Source organism: Phoenix dactylifera, chromosome 3, assembly GCF_051530095.1.
Source record: "Phoenix dactylifera cultivar Ajwa chromosome 3, Ajwa_hap1_PhDact_Kaust_v1.1, whole genome shotgun sequence".
Taxonomy (NCBI): domain Eukaryota; kingdom Viridiplantae; phylum Streptophyta; class Magnoliopsida; order Arecales; family Arecaceae; genus Phoenix; species Phoenix dactylifera.
Genome location: NC_143192.1, coordinates 51930679 through 51945443, shown reverse-complemented (window position 1 = coordinate 51945443; position 14765 = coordinate 51930679). Strand labels below are relative to the sequence as shown.

At 36.5% G+C, this 14765-nt stretch overlaps 1 long non-coding RNA gene across 2 annotated transcripts in view; it reads right to left on the bottom strand.

The window, feature by feature from the left end:
* The window catches only part of LOC149768139 (uncharacterized), a 34852-nt gene extending 22380 nt beyond the window's left edge, over positions 1–12472 (bottom strand). For both annotated transcript variants that reach the window (XR_016399987.1, XR_016399986.1), the window contains exon 1: positions 1025–12472. This is a non-coding gene — a long non-coding RNA (uncharacterized LOC149768139). The remainder of the gene's footprint in view (positions 1–1024) is intronic.
* Positions 12473–14765: the final 2293 nt, after the last annotated feature.

The window sequence follows — 14765 nt, the reverse complement described above, 5'->3', positions numbered from 1 at the left end:
ATTAAATATGTTTGCGGATCACATGCTTTTAATATCATGGCTGAAACCTAACCCAACTTTGATTTGATATCCAATCAGAAGGAGAACTTTATCTAGACGACTAGAACTCGTTTCATTATGAAGTTATTCATTCATCGTGTGGATGCTGATATTAAAAATGCTAGTATTAGTAGTAGGAGTTTTTGTTTGGCTATCATCAAAATTCATTACTTGGTGCAAGGCTAGTAATAGTAATGTCGGTATTAATGATAGGAGTTTCTACATAAAGGCTCAACTTGTGCAGAAGCCTCTATTTGTGCATGCTGATATTAATAATGTTGGCATAATGACAAGGCTTTCTCCTTGGCCATCATTAAAGAAAAAAAATCGTAAAGGCATATAATGACACTTAATAGTAATAATGAGAGTTTCTACATGGATGTTCAACTTATATAAATAACACGAGTTTTCAGTCGTCTATCATTAAATTTTATTACTTAATATGTAATAAAAATTTATTTATTGAAGTCTTCTATTTATTATAATTTGTTGCATCATCATATTGCATCTCAAAAATAGTTGGAAAAAGAAGAAAATACTATACATCATGTAGGATCGATATTAATAATATCGATATTGATGATGTGAGTTTATATATGAAGGCTCTTTTACAAAGTTTTTCATTCATTATGTAGATGCTGGCGTTAATGATGCCAGTATTAATTACAGGAGTTTTTGCTTGACCATTATTAAATTTCATTTTTTCATGCAAAGCTAGTATTAGTAACCGGTATTAATGATGAAAGTTTCTACAAAAAGGCTGCATGCATTTATTTTCAAAAATTACAGCGGAAGCATTTAAAAAATTAAAATATTTAATTTTCATGCATGCTAGAGATCAGATCTCTACAACAAAAATAAGAACCATGATTTAAATGTTTATGTAAAGCATGAAACAATGATTGAATGTCTAACATATAATTCTGAAATTTCAGCAACTATGTTTAAGATCTAATCTTAACTTTAATAAGATCAAATCTCATACCTGATTCCTTGAAGGTCTTGGATGACTCCTTGATCACGCTTTGCAGCCGCACACGTGTCTAGCCTCTATAGATTATCCATGCGAAGCCCTAGGTAGATTGTCTTCCGCGGGAGCGCTAGCTCGCGTAGGAACGCTGCAATGGCTGAAGCTTTCTCTTTCGAAACACTCAACCTTTGATTGTTCTTCAAGGAGATGGAGGATGAACGTGAGAAATAAGGAGATGGAGGATAGACGTGAGAAAGAAGGAGAAGAAGGGATGGCGGCCCTCAGAAAATTTTTTTCAGAATTTTTTGAAATCTTTAAATATTGTATATCTTGAACCCGAGGCGTAGGGGTCTTTTACAGCCAAAAGAAACCCCCCCTACACCTCACACCTAATTTAGCCAATTAATTTGTCTGATAAAATTTCAAAAAAATTCTGGTGATTCGGCAGCTAAGAGGAGATAAACATATCTAAATTTCGTGCATTTTGGATCCCTAAAAGATAGAAATTCATGCGTCCAAAGTTCAGTCGTAGACCACCCTATTTCATGTGCCATGCAATCCCTACAAATTAAGAATTTCATCTTAATCTTTTTAGGAAGATTTGAGGCATCATTTTTATAAGAAATATAGCCCCACGCCTCCTCTCTTCTCACACCAATTTTTGGCCAAAAATAAAGAGGATAGGCGTAGAAAATTTTGGGGATAAATCAAGGTGTTACTCTTCTCCAAGAAAGATAAGGATGGATTCCTAAAATTTAGGGATTCTTCTTCTTATCCAATTCCGATTATTTGGACTCATAATCCTCATCAAATAAGGTCTTCTAATTGATTTGGGTCAAGCCCAATCCAATTGGATCAAGCTCAATCTACTTGGATTGAACCCAATCCAATTAGGTCAAACCCTGATGTAGCTCAAATTGAATCCTATTCAATTTGGCTCAACCTAAGCCCAATTACTCAATCAAATTGAGTTCATTAGCAATCTAATTGCTAATTAATCTTCCAATAATTCAATAATTATTTTAATACAACTTTTGCTTAGGATAATTTGTCAATCGAATTAACCAAATTACTCCTGAATGATTCTTAATCATCAATCAGCCATTTGATCAACCTAGAAACTTCTATGCGTGTGACCCCATAGATTCGAACCTAAGCCGGTAGCACAAGAACAACTTCTTGTACTAATCGAAATGACCATCTAGCAATGGTACCCGACGTCCTGATAGGCCGAATGATTGCAAAACAATATTCAAAAATCCTTGGACTATGATTACCGTACAATTTATCCCTATGATTTCAAATGCTCAGGACGACTTCAGAGTTCACTGTCAACTCTTTAATCAGTTCATCCATAATGTGTTTTAACTTTACAAATCTTGTGACTCTTCACAAGGATTACCCTGGCCAAGATTTTGCTAAATTGAACACAAGGGCATTATCTCCTGTCACCAAGAGGAGTCAATTCCATCTTGACTCACACACCGACTTCGCAAGTACTTGACTGCACCCAGTAACCTTCCGTCACTGAATAAGAAACTCAGATAGTCCGATACCAAAGTACAGTGAGTTGCTTGCTGGTCACCGTGGTGATCTCAGATCGGAAAAACACATATATCCATATCCACTCGGAACATCTCTTGACAGCAGAGCGTTCCGGAACTGGTCACGTTCAGTGAAATGTACTTCTACATTTCACCTGTGTGGCATATCAGTGTCTCTACACTCCTTGGTTAAGAGGACAACCAACGATATAGCACACAACGACCTATTCTTGATAATGCTATTGCCCTAGTAATAGAATGTCGTTTGGTCGCGAACTGGTTTAAGAACTCATAGACAAATCCTCCTTTATCTCTTAAAAGAGTCCTAAGGACTTCATCACATCACAAGAGTTCAAAAAGATGTACAAAATATATGCGATGAATAATGCCAAATAACCTTTTATTAATTCATTAATTCATATACAATTCAATCATCAACAGGCCAACGATTGACTTTTAGGACACAATTCCTAACAACTCCCACTTGGACTAAAGCAAATCGATACAGTATCGTATATCTATCTTCGACTTATGATCATTGAACTCCTTGATACCGAGGACTTTAGTAAATGGGTCGGCCAAATTTTCCTTTCCGTCGATCTTCTGAAGATCTATGTCACCTCGTTCTATTATCTCACGAACCACGTGATATCGACGTAGAATGTGCTTGGTCCGTTGATGTGTTCTTAATTCCTTCACTTGAGCTATGGCTCCAGTGCTATCACAGAATAATGGAACTGGACCATCAATGGAGGGTGCCACTCCTAGCTCGGTTATGAACTTTCGCATCCATACAGCTTCCTTGGCGACATCGGATGCAGCAATGTACTTTGCCTCGCAACATTGAATCAGCCACAGTATGCTGTTTGGAACTTTTCCAACAGACAGCACCATCTTTCAGAGTAAAGACATAACCCGACACACTTTTGCTATCATCCTGATCTGATTGAAAACTGAAATCAGTATATCCAACTAATTTCAAGTCAGTATCTTCATAGACAAGCCACTGGTCATTAGTATTTCTTAAATATTTAAGGATGGTGTTTACAACCTTTCAGTGGTTGTTACATGGATCAGACCGGTATCTACTCACTACTTCTAGTGAATATGCCACATCTGGTCTGGTATATGTCATGGCATACATAATAGATCCTACTGCTGAAACATAAGGAATCCTATTCATACACACTCTCTCTCTTGAGGAGTTGTCGGAGAATCCTTTTTAGAGAGATGAATTCCATGGCCCATCGGAAGATAGCCTTTCTTGGAATTCAACATGCTGAACCTCTTTAGCACAGTATCTATGTACGTCGATTAGGATAACCCAAGCAACTTTTAGATCTATCTCTATAGATCTTCATCCCTAGGATGTAGGATGCTTCTCCCAAATCTTTCATGGAGAATTGTGATGAAAGCCAAACTTTTATTTCTTGTAATGCAAGGATGTCATTCCCGATTAAGAGAATATCATCTACATACAAAACAAGAAATACAATTACTGAACCGTTAGCCCATTTATATATGTAAGCTGCTTCTTCATTCTTAATAAAGTCATACGTTCTGATCACCTTATCAAAACGTATGTTCCAACTCCGTGAAGCTTGCTTTAATCTATATATGGATCTCTGAAGCTTGCACACTTTAAATTCATCTACAGGTGTAAAACCTTCAGGTTGTATCATATACACCTCTTCTTCCAAATCTCTATTTAGAAAGGCGGTTTTCACATCCATTTGCCAGATTTTATAATATAAATGTGCTGCTATAGCAAGCATAATCCGAATGGATTTGAGCATTGCCACGGGAAAAAACGTTTCGTCATAGTCAATACCATAACGGTGACGGTATCCCTTAGCAACCAGACGGGCTTTGTAGGTCTCCACCTTTTCATTTGCGCCCCTTTTTCTTTTGAAAATCCATTTACACCTTATGGGTTTTATTCTTTCGGGTGGATCAACCAATGTCCACACATCGTTGACTTTCATGGACTCCATTTCGAAATTCATAGCTTCCAACCATTTATCGGAGTTGTACCTCTGCATTGCATCCATATAGGTGATCGGATCCTCATCACTTTCATCAAGTTCAACAGGATTCCCGTCCCGGACCAAGAAACCATAGTATCTGTCTGGTTGACGTGGTACTCTACCAGATCGCCTCAAGGATGGCTCTATAACGGGTTCTGGATTTGATCTAATCACTTCAGACTCTAAAGGTTCAAGGTGGTGTCGGTTCTTCTACATGTTGAATTTCTTCAAGTTCAACATTAGAGCCATTAGTTCCTTCTCCAAAGAATTCCTTCTCCAAGAAGACAGCTCTATTGCTGACGAACAACTTTTGTTCTTCAGCAAGGTAGAAATAATAACCCTTAATTTCTTTTGGATAACCGACAAAAAAACATCTGTCAGACCTAGATTCGAGTTTGTCTGCTTTTAAACATTTGACGTAGGCTGGACACCCCCAAACCCTAAGGTGAGTGAGCACCGGTTTACGCCCTGTCCATATCTCATGTGATGTTTTAGTCACAGACTTACTTAGAACCTTATTAAGAATATTACAGACCGTTTCAAGTACATATCCCCAGAAGGATATCGACATACTAGCATTGCCCATCATGGATCGAACCATGTCTAACAAAGTTTGATTCCTCCTTTCTGACATACCATTGTACTATGGTGTTACAGGAAGAGTCCACTGAGAGAGAATCTTATTCTCTCCTAGATATGTCAAGAATTCACTGGTGAGGTATTCACCTACTCAGTCTGACTGAAGAGTTTTAATACTCTTTCCAGTTTATTTCTCTACTTCATTACGAAATAGTTTGAACATTTCAAACGATTCAAACTTATGTCTCATAAAATAGACATACTCATACCTAGATAGGTCGTCTGTAAACGTAATGAAATAAGAATATCCACCTCTGACTTTTGTGCTCATTGGCCAACATACATCAGAATGTACAAGGCTCAATATATCATTAGCTCGTTCACCTTTTCCAGTAAAAGGTGACTTGGTCATCTTTCCAAAAAGACAGGATGCACAGGTAATCAATGATTCACAATCATCAACTTTGAGGATACCCTCTTGAGCTAATCTGTTTATCCTTTTCTTGTTAATATGACCTAGCCTACAGTGCCAAAGATAAACATCGGAGACACTATCTATTCTAGGGCGCTTACTTGACGTGTACATTACATTAACAGGTTGTGATAACAAGTAGATGCCATTGCTCAATCGTCCATTCATTACAGTAACATCATTCATAATGATATCACAAGAATATTTCTTTATTGAAATTTTATAACCGTTCATGGCCAAAAGGCCTACGGAAATTACATTCAATAAGAACGTAGGACAATAGTGACAATCACTCAAGACAACTACATTAGAATTGAAAACAAGTTTGAGATTTCCTAAAGCTAGAACTGGAACAGATCTTCCATCTCCAACATTCAAGAATCTCTCGTTGTTCCCAAATCTCTCATTGACCTGAAGTCTTTGCAACGAATTGCATATATTAAACAGACTTCCAGTATCTAATATCCAGGTCGAATTATCACATATAAAGAAATTACAAGGTGTTATCATATAAATACCTTGATCAGCAACTGATTGCCCTTTTCTCTTGCTTTGCCTGTTCGGGTCAAGTGAGGCAAGGTACTAAGGACAATTCTTCTTCCAATGCCCCTGCTTCTTACAATAGAAGCATTCTGCCTGACTCTGGTCAGTCTTAATCTTTTTAGTCTGACTATGCTGAGTTTTCAACTTTCTAAGCCAGCTATTAAAGTTGGGTCCTGTCAGTTTATCACTATCCAATAGCGATTGGAGCGACAAGTTTATGGCCATTTCTGCATAAAGAAAAATCATGAACCTAATTAGTATATGAATTAATTAGACCCAAAGACTTGGACTTTAGTCTAAAGATTCTTCCACTATTTTTATACAAATTGATAACCTCTACATTCAATTCGAAGAATTACTCTTAACCCTTTAGTAGGCACTAGAATCCATTTGATCGCATATGGGCCCGAGTGTGACTCGGCTAACCCATGTGCACCAACAGGTAGATTATCAACCAATTGTTTCATCTAAACAATTTCTAGTGTTTATTTTGCCCCAGGCTCCTCTTCGGCAGGCGTGTGACGCCTCTACCGAAAGTCCTGGTTAGGTCCAACCATTAACACGATAGGGTTCAGTGTAATCTACTAATAGATGACCAGGCCTGAGTGTGGCTCGGCCAACCCAATCACCTATAGAGGGTACACCTGACTCATCATATTATGAATGACAATTCCCATGGTCAGATAAGCACCAGGCGTGTGGCGCCTCCAATGATTATCTAGCCATTAGACCCATTATCACCCAACTTAATGGGAGGCTATGATCTAGTTATCTCCATAACTATTTTATTTTAGGGACCTAATAATTTTAGAGGATTTGATTCAATTGAAAAGAGAAGAGAAGAACCGGTTAATCTAGATCCTCCCACTGACTTTATCAAGTCAGGTTAATAAGTACTAGATTCAATCTGATTAAGAAGGCACTTAAATCAGTTAGACTAATTTTTCTTAAAGGCATGAATCAACTCGAATCATTAAGTGATCTAATCAAAATGTGATTGACCATATCAGTCAGGTAAATGAGATCGGTGGAAGGGATATGCCATTAACTCGACAAAGACGAATCAATGCGAGTAGCTCCCAATTAAAAACCACCGGGCAAAACTGTCAAATTTACCTTAGACACCGACTGATTAATCAATTTTGATTTGATTACTCAAATGACTTGGGCTCAACCTCTGCGCCTCAATCAAGATCCATCTTAATCTAATCAAAGACATGAAATTTGATCAACTACAACTATTGTATTTGATCTAGAGTTTCCTTGACCTAATCTAGTTATTACTTAATTAGATTTGATCAATTAACTCTAATTAGACCATGTTTGATTCTAGCCCTAGATCTAACCCAATCTTAAGAACTTGATTTGAGCTAACCCAAATGCCCCAAGAATTATGCAATGTCATTGAATTGAGTTCACAATTCTAAATCTAGATTTTCATCATCACTTAATTTTTAATTAAGTGTAAGTTTATAAAAATTTAGATCATTGCATTATTCTTAATTATATATTAATTACAAAGCTTCAATTCTTAAAACTTATTTTCAGATCTGAGATTTGCAATTAATCATGTTTAATTCAGATTTAATTCATGTTTAAATCTTAGATGATTTATGTTCATATATCACATATACAAACTAATATGAATTAACTTAAACAACATACATCATATACATTTATTTTCAGATTTGATTTGTTATACAAAATCAGAAAATAAATGAATCATAAATTTCATTTAGATCTAATCTAAACAAGTTTAAGATTTCAGATTTATTCATGTTCTTTATATCACATATACATCAACATAAATTTACCTAAATCTCATCACATACAACTGATTTTCAGATCTGATTAATCATGCAAAATTAGTAACTAAATCATTCATAAATAATCTTTAGATCTGATCTAAACACATTTATAAATCTCAGATTTAATTACAAAGATTAAAATAGATTTTAATCTACCTTTCGTTGTTCATCTTCAAGGATCAATCACAGTAGCACCCCTACAAACCATAGGAGATCCCATCGAATGGAAAAAGAGGATAACGAACCCTTCTTTCTCCCATGACCGAATGGCCTGGTGATTAATCCAATTAGATTACTAAACTACTCAGATTAATACAATTGTTTTAAGCATAAACAGAACTTTGGCTCTAATACCATTGAAAGAAACCCTTGCGGGCTGCATGCATTTATTTTCAAAAATTACAGTGCCCAGACTCTAGGAAGGCGGTTTTCACATCCAAGAAAATAATATGATGTCCACAAATGCAAAATCATAAGAAAGAAGTGTGTCGCTTTGCATAATGAAAGGCTCTTCCAGCAATTCAAATGTTTCACCTGTAAGAAAGCCACTTAACTGTGCTAGGCTATAGCAAATAGTGAGCAAACCTGCCTGTAAGCCTCCAAAGCCACTAAGAAGCAAGTTCAGGTTAGAAAAGTTGCCACCAGGCAAGTTGCAATTCTCAACACCACTCATAGACAAAATGTTTGACATCAATTTATATAATACGAAGCCTTTCAGATGATACAAATCAGGCATTTCACATTGCTCACATTACTCTTCAAAACAAGCTGGCAGCTGCCAACAAATACTACACTTCCAATAGCATGCTGCGCAAAAGGAACTATCATCCAACAATCTGCAGCTCAACCACAAAAAATTAGACACTTAAAAATCTATACAGGTAATGCAAATCCTTTGTGATCTCTCTCATGCACCTGCAGAGACCAGCTAGAAGGAAAACAAGAGAGGACACCATCATGGCTAAGAAAATTAAATAGGCAGGTTCAACCTCGAAAATGTAGACTTTGGATCCACCTCCAATAAAGCCTCTGGTTTTTAGCTTACAACATAATACCCAATAAAGACATGATTGAACAATTAACTGCATTATTTCACCTTTCAAGCAGAAGATTCAACAGCTAACTGGACAGATGCAAGTGCCAGATTCATCACCAAAGAAAACAAAACCAACATCCTCTAACAGAACTTCAACGTAAAGCTTCTTAAGCAGCCATATCATCTTTAGACAACATCAAAATACTGCACCGAACTCCAGCTGCCAAATAATGCATGATGCAACTCTAGACATTAGATTTCATGCCAATTTCTGAAACATATCGCTAAATTGGATTGATGTTTCTGGCTTATCAAACCCACAAGGCATGCTCATGCCATGCATGATTCTCACAGTATCAAGTAGGCCTGATGTGGCCTAATTTATATTTGTATACCCCAAATAGTTGAGAACATGGTTTAAAGCTCCTTCTGAAACTCAACCCTAACCCAATCTATAATTGGCACTGGTATTCAAGTCGTGGTTGAAACTAACTTGTAAAGCCAAGTTTAATGTCTCTGAAGGTTGCTTATTCCAATTAACTGCAATTTCTTCATTTCTTAAAATGTTAGAAATCTAAACTAAACTAAACTAGAATTTCATAATTCTAAGAACAGGCGGAGGAACCAAAAATTAAAATTTCTGAAATAGATTTGACTGCTCATATTTCATTCACATTTCTATTTTCTGATGAAAGATTATCAAATGATATATAAAGATCTAAACATGACTCTTTGAATGTTCTTAAAAAAATATTTTTCTTGGTTCTTTCAATGCTAAATGATGGAAAAAAATTCATCCAAAGGTCCTTAATATGTTTTCATGCTATGTCAAATTTCTTATTTTGATAGGATTTTATTTTGCATGCTGTTTTTGTTCTTTGTTCTACGGGTCCATTTACTTAAAAAATCTTGTGCTTTTGGAAATTACAAGTTTTGATTTTCTGCCCGTTGCTGGTGGTTGGTCATCCAATAAATTTTCAAAAATCTCTCAAACCATGAAAATAGAAACTCTACTTTTGTTGAATTTTCTAATTTGGGCTCTCCTTTTTAACCAAACACCTAATAAAAATCCCAACTCCCAGAATCTACAAATTTTGAATCAAATAAAAAAGAATAAGATCATGATGATAAGATTGAAGAAATCCCAATACAATATTATTTTTGATTGTCATCATTTAATTTCTTGACAATTTACAGGAAAAATTCCAAAACTAGAGAGGAGCTACCAAAACTGACAATAATGGTTCTCATTTGATCCATCTGAAACTAAAACCAAGTTTTTGAATCTTTGTTGAGACAGCACTCCATTCTTTGAATTTTCTGGATATCATGATAAGGAAAACCCTAAGACTAATTCCATATCTTCAAGAGTTGCTTGGCCACAAGCAAGCAACCCACCTAAGACAGTAGAGAACTCCAGATGTCAATGCAACTACAAAGTCTTCAGCAAATCAGGTTCTCATTATTTAAGGGTTCAACAAATGCTACAAAAGATTTATTGCAATATGCAACTTATACATCCCGCATCATTTTCTCACCTCAGCACAGATCACAAACTCATCTATGTCTCAAGTTGGACATCTTGTTGCAACATTATTTTCACAAACATGAAAAACAAAACATGTACTGCACAATGTAAATTCTGTGTGACGCATGACAATGAATATGTCCAAATAAAGCATGCATCAAAACTGATTAAAAAAAAACAGTAAACATACACGAACTTTGGCATGTTTCCATGAAAACTTTTTTTTCATTTTTTTACTGACAGGTTCCAATCAAACAGGAATTTAGATAATGCAATACACCAATGCAAATTGTATGACTGTCTGTCAAGATGAACAATGATCACACGTTTCATTTATACCACAGATTATACTAGCATCTGCCAAGCGAGAATTTCTTGCATAGAAGCCAGGAGTATATCAGAGCCCAGAACACTCCCCCAACTAAAACTACGCAAAACTGGACATAAGTTAAAATGGTTTTAAACACCTAGAATACAGAACATACATTGGACAATCCAACTATGAGCACCTCCATGCCCATAAGCACCAACCACTAATTGGATCATCCAATGGTAGCTTTCTTCATCTTTGCTTGCATCAATCCACATTCTATTTTATCTTGTTAATAGTTTGACAGCTATCTCTATATACAGTCAATCCTGTATTGAAGGAAAATCAAAAAGCTACTAATAATCAGCTATTGGAAACATCATTTCCTTAATCAACAAAATTGTGACACCAAAAAATTCACATTGCTGAAGACTCCTCACCTGAAGCTTATGATGATGTCACCACATTCCACATATGGGCGTCACCACCCTGATATTTTGTCAGAGATTGATAATTTAGAGAGGCTGAAAGATGGGATACTGATAATCCCCCCTGACAGGTTATTGTTGAACCACCACCACAAACATGTGATCAATGCACCTAAACATTTCCACTACTCCAAAATGATCACTGTAGATCAAACTAATCCAATTGTAGCTGTTAGAACTTTCCTCATGCATGACATCAATAAATTTGGGACCTCAAGAAAAATAATTGTTCATAAGGAACATCTTCACATTCACATCAACAACGTGATATTGCCACTAGCATGACTTTCCACATTGACTTCATGGCAACTCATCTCCAATATGAAACCAAAGGAAAAACCATATAATCCCGTCCCAACTAACTCCATTCAAACTGATCAATTGCTTGTCTCTAGAACCCAAAGTGGGAGTTCAAAACAATTAACAGAAACCCAGAAAAACTGAAAAACCGCCACCAACTACGGGAAAACCCAAGCTTAGAGTTAGTTATATTATTTTCTGCCTTGATTGACATATAGATACATGATTCTACACGGCTTGTATACAGAATTACAGATTCATCAGTTCTTCTTCAATTAAAGATTGTTATTTTTCGACGGTATTCATCCACAGAAAGGGAGCCCATCCAACGAACCGATCAACCAAAAAGGAGTCGAGCAAGAATGCAAGAAATCAATCGCAGTAGCATTAATGCTCAACAAACCTTAAACGATTCGATCAGGCCCTCCACGTAATATGGAGGCGGTGGCGGGTACGGAAAGCACCGAGACATCACCGCCCGCCCACGATCTTCCCTCTCCCTCGATTCAAATCGGTGGCAAACGCAACAAATCGGCCCCCAGACCACTCAGACAAAGGCCGATACCTGAGCCCAAATCGCCTCAAGGAACCAGAAAAAGCAGCAAGCCTAGGGTTATAGATCTCAAGAAACCGGGGGTTATAGATCTCTAGAAACCGAGGATCGAACGGAATCAAAATAAAAGCGGAGAAGAGAATCTGGCTCGATCTCAAGATTTGAAAGCGATCGCGCGGGGGTGTAGAAGAGCTTTTGGAGTAGGGATGGCGGAAAGGGTTAGGGTTTCCGGGGCAGAACGACCCCTCGAGAAAACTAACCTAAAGAAGGAGGAGGCAGGTGCTATTTATAGAGGGTGGGGGAGAGGCCAACCCCGTTTTGGAGACTGGTAAGCTGCGACGTGCCTTTTAATTGGGTCCCGTTGGCGTGCAGAGCCATTGGTGGGATTTGCGTGGGTCCCACGCAGAAATTTGAAGTTTGCCGGGCAATCTGGTACACGGAATCCGTATTCCTGCGGGCCAGGGAAAGCTGCCGAACCGCCTTGAGGTGCACGTGAAATGCACGTGAGTGAGGTGGATCCCAGCAGCGGGTGGTCCATAAGTAACCGTAGCATGGATTTGGTTTGTAAGGGTTGGATTTTTGCAACAACTACAAAAATATTACTATTACAACCTTTTTAATTTTCCCAACTCAATGAGTAGTTTATTTAATCCTCTACTTTAATATAGGGAAATAAATTAAACATTGTCTTGTGAAAAATCACAAATTTTAGTAATAAATCCTGTATGATGACAAGAAATTTATTTAATTCAATTGTTTGGGTTTTTCAAATGGAGTTGTCCACCATAACATTTTGAGAGGTTCTAATTGTGTTGATATAGTTTTCTAAGTTCGATAAAATTATCCAAAAGAAAAGGTATTGTGCCAATAAAGAACTCTTCTGACTTGTTATAGGTTCGAACTTATTCAAGTAATCTAAGATCGGAAAACCTCAATTGAGGATTAAGATTTAAGTGAATTGAACTCCAATTATTCTGAACCTTAATCATGCTATCATAATATTATAAATAAAATAAGTTTAATTCAAAACATTATAATTGAAGCTCTTGATCAAACTCGGAATGCACATAAATATTTGGAAAGATAATATATGTCAAAAGTTTTTTCTTTTCTAAGACATGGCAGGATGCATCCACCATGTGCAAAAATGCATAAATCCTATGTACTTTAATATTGAAAGATTTAATTATTACTTGCAACATTGCACCTTTTTATTGAGAACCACATGTCTTGACATTTTGACCCTATCCTTGAGAATCCATTATTATGCTTCTTATGATAATATTTACTATCTAGTTTTTATTGATATATCATATATGCAATAAAAGAAAAGCTCGAACGCAAAATAGAGAAATCGAGATCATATATATTAAATAAAAGTCCTCAATGCAACTCAACTTCTTCGTATTCACAAGAGAAGTGGCATCTTGAAAGAACTGAAATTTAGTATGACAAATGCTTAACAAAAGCATGATTTTTGGCCAAGCAAAGGGAGTGTGGGATAGAAGAGAAGAGGTCAAACTCTCTAAGGGACTGGTAGTTTGTATAAACCAACCATTTGATCTGAAAAGCTTTTAATTGTCATGGAATAAATCGACAGTAAGCATAATATATACGAGAGAGAAGAGAGGAATCCAAATACAGGAAGAAATGGAGCAGGGCATGCAGATTTTTTGCTTCTCCTCGACATTGCAAAAAGGGTGTAAAGCAAATAGGTTTGGAATCATATTTTTTAAGTGGGAGGAATCGTAGAGGTATTATGAGAGTGAGAAGACATGGGCTGGATAGGTTTGTAATCATAAGTTTATAGGGAGGAATCCTCATGAGATTTAAAAGAGCAGGCCAATAAAAATGCCACCAAAAGATGGTTTGAGCCTTTGAGGAGCATTTTCTAACTGGCACTCCTTGCATTGGGAACCTTTGCTGACTGGGTCTGTGTACTGGCTTCTTTGAGAGGAAAAAAAAAAAGAAAGCACAACCAAGATTCCACCTGGCCTAATGATATTAAAAACTAAGAAAACATTGTGAACTATTTGGCATATGCCATGCAATTGTTAATTCAAAAGTAAGAACTCAAAGAACATTTGATGGATTGTATCAAAAAAAAAAAAAGTACATTTGATGGAGAATTGTGATCTATTATCCAATGCCATGTCTAAGAATTCCCTTTTCCCACCTTGGATTGTTTTTTGTATGTGAATATCAACTCATGCAATGCATGATTGATTATCATTTTGCAGAGAAAAAAAAAAGGAATCATCCAATTTTCATTTTTAAAGATTAGTCTTTGCCTGCAAACTCATTCTTATTAATGTTAAGATACAGGTTCTGGTGACTAACTTTCCAACGCAAGAACCCAACATCTATCATAGTAACACATGCATTTGGACCTTTTCTCATCATTTTTCATGTATGTTGGAATCAAAGTTGACAGTCTAATACTCATTGAAGTCAGATAGCTTGCTAGCTACTTGTACTAGTCTCCTTGTTTTTCCAAAATATCATCTTACTGGATCTCTCTGCAAGTTTCAACATGCAAACAGTGATAACCTTTCTAGTTTAGAATGA